Source organism: Pan troglodytes, chromosome 14 (assembly GCF_028858775.2).
Source record: "Pan troglodytes isolate AG18354 chromosome 14, NHGRI_mPanTro3-v2.0_pri, whole genome shotgun sequence".
NCBI classification, from domain to species: Eukaryota; Metazoa; Chordata; class Mammalia; order Primates; family Hominidae; genus Pan; species Pan troglodytes.
This window is the reverse complement of record NC_072412.2, coordinates 84,441,889-84,444,871: the sequence shown is the minus strand read 5'-3', so window position 1 is coordinate 84,444,871 and position 2,983 is coordinate 84,441,889. Positions and strand designations below refer to the sequence as shown.

General features: G+C 35.9%; 1 long non-coding RNA gene across 1 annotated transcript; it reads left to right on the top strand.

Annotated features, from left to right (window-relative positions):
* The first annotated feature begins 337 nt into the window (after nt 1-337).
* LOC107968070 (uncharacterized) lies at nt 338-2,500 on the top strand. Its single transcript, XR_001708952.1, has 3 exons — nt 338-714; nt 1,668-1,808; nt 2,389-2,500. It is a non-coding gene; the product is annotated as an uncharacterized LOC107968070 (long non-coding RNA).
* Nucleotides 2,501-2,983: the final 483 nt, after the last annotated feature.

The window sequence follows — 2,983 nt, the reverse complement described above, 5'->3', positions numbered from 1 at the left end:
GTTGTGATATTCTACCATAGTTTTACAAAATATTACCATTAGATGAAACTGGTTAGAGTGTACAATAAATCCTTTGTATTATATCTTACAACAGCGTAAAAATCAACAATAAAAACATTAAAAATTTCAACTAAATGAACACTACAGTTTTTTATTATAAATTTCCCAAGGTTTCATTTAACCTAATTTAGGAATACTTTTAATTCTATTTATTCTACAAGGATTTATTAAGCCTATGACTGCAATTGCAACTTGCAATTGCAACTTGATAGGTGCCCTTAACTAATTCCTATCCTGTGTGAGCTTATCCCAGCTGAGGTCATTTCCTCCTTCCTTTGACCTCCACCACACAATGCATTCCAGCTCTGTTATAATAATGAACACTAATTGTGATCCCTTTTCTTCACATAGTACAGCAAACTGACACGTTTCTCCCACCTCCTGGGCACAAAACTGGCCCATGTTCCCCAGTCTCCAGCTTCCACAGCAGTTATGTATGACTTTGTGACCAAGTTCTGGGTAATAGAAGGTGCGCAGAAGGGATGTGTATCACTCTCTGTCCTTACCCATGAACTCCTCTGGTGCAATTCTCCACACTCTCTCTTCTAATTGGATGCAAAGATCCAGCAGAAGACCCCACAGATCTAGGAGAAAGCAAGCCAACAATGGGAGAAACTCAAGCCTCTGAATGACAACATAGAAGGCCACTCACAAGTAAGAAGTAAACTTATGTTATGTTGAGTCATATGAACTTTGGGTGTTTGTATATTACAGAGAATAGTGTTTTCATCCTTACTAATACATGTGTTTATCTCCACAGTAGACTTCAGGCTCCCTGAGAGTAAGAACTGGGTTGTGTTCACCTTTATATTCTTAGAATCTGGTACGGTGCTTGGCACAGAATATCTACTTCATAAATGTTTTGACAATCATGTTCCTGTCAATGACAGATGTTGACATTATCTAGTATTTCATAGCCTTTGATAAAAACCTATTCCTTCTCTTGAATGTGAAAAGAAAGCCTAGGATCTCATCCCCCAGTCCAGTCTGACTGCTGGACTTGAAAAGGGGCAGTAGTGGTTGAATGGGCAAAAATCAGAACTATTACTTGGTGACTTCATTTCCTATTCTTAAGCACATATCTACTTTCTATTATTTTGTAAGTTTAAAACACATTTAGTTTGTCCGAACCTCACTCATTTTGATGTCATTTAATCTAAATTTGGCAAGTTTCACTAAACAAATGTTTCTGTAAGAATTTCATAGAAAAGTGCTCTAGTGAGAGCTTATCTTTAGACACCTTCATTAGTTTTTGGAAAAATAACACAAGACACTTATTCCTGCACTATGAAATTGTATGAATAATTAAAATCAAACCTCACATATCAAAATAAATGACCTAAATACTTGTCATGATATGTTATCCTTTTACATTGTGTGTTGGCTTCTTACTGGGTAATTCGCAAAAAATTTGCTCATCAAAAATAGGTCACTAGGTCATAAGACTGAATTTATGACTGTGGAATTCTGGAGTTTTGCTACAGTAAAAGACTCACATGTCTTCTTTGTATCTTATCTAAGTATACACATGCATCAAATTGTCGAATTCCAAGCGGAAAATAAGACTAACTTGTTTAATACATGCTTTTTTTTTTTTTTTTTTACAGTCCACAGGGCTTTTTTTTTTTAACACCTATTATGCCATGAATTCATAGAGAAGAGGTTCCAGCAGCTCAGGCTCCTCCCCATGGGTTCTCACAAAGTGCACTTCTCTGGATGGAGCAGGCTGGGGCTTCAGTTGAACACAGGTACTTTTCTCTTTGGCTTCTTCCTTTTTCGGATAATTTTCCTTCACGTGCTTCAGGAAACTATCTCAGCTCTTAGAGTGCTTCGTGTGCGCAATACGCACATTAATTCTATTGGCAAGAATCTTACCCTTAACCTGTTTGTTTACAACAATGCCAACAGCATGCTGGGTAACATTGTAGACTCTCCCAGTTTTGCCATGGCAACACCTATGGGCATTCCTTTTTGAACAGTACCCATTCCCTTGATGTCTACAGTATCACTTTTCTTATAGATTCATATGTACATGGCCAAAGAAACAACTCCATGTTTTCTAAATGGTCTAGAGAACATATATTGGGTGCCTCTCCTCTTTCCCTTTTGTTTATCATTTTGGCGATTTACTGGAAGATGGTGGTTCTGGCCGAAAGGCTATGCTTTTATAAATATATGCTTTCTCTTTTAAGCCAATCTGTTTTGTGTTATTGTATATCTCCTTTTAACAATATTTTAAAATATTTTGATTGCTATAGATAATTATATTATCACAGTATTTGACAATTGGAAGAGACTTTAAGATCACCTGACTCAATGCCTTTACAGAAAGAGAAGCTGTCTTCAAGAGGTTACGTGACTATCAGAGCTCACATCTCTGACAAGCAGAAAAGCCAAGTTGAAAACCCAAGCTCTAAGTCTGGCCAATGATGCTTTGGGATTCTCCAAGATGAATTCAATGTTGATTATAAGATCTTATAAACTAAATTATGAGTTTTGCTAAGAAGACATTACTTGATTTTATCTTTGTGATTGGAACTCATATAATTACTGTATTTAAGACTTGAGTGGCAGCAGACTAGGTTTTAGTTTCTTAATATTTAATTTAACATTTATTAGTTTAAATTTTATGAGACTTTCTTTGGAGTTAGCTTTTTTTCCAGTTCCAAATTTTTTTAAATCCCCTCAAAAGCCTACAGCCCTCTTCAGAGTTTCAGTATTCACCCTCATGATGCCTTTTACTTTTATGTCTTGACTTTTTCTTTTCTTCTATGGTATAACGTAAGAATCAAAATCTCTATTTTTCCATATAACTAGTTATCTCTGTGCCTTCCCACTTATCTGTGATGCCTCATTTATTTCTTTACTTTTGTTCGATTGTTGTATGTTTTTTGAGACAGGGTCTCTCTCTGTCTCCCAGACT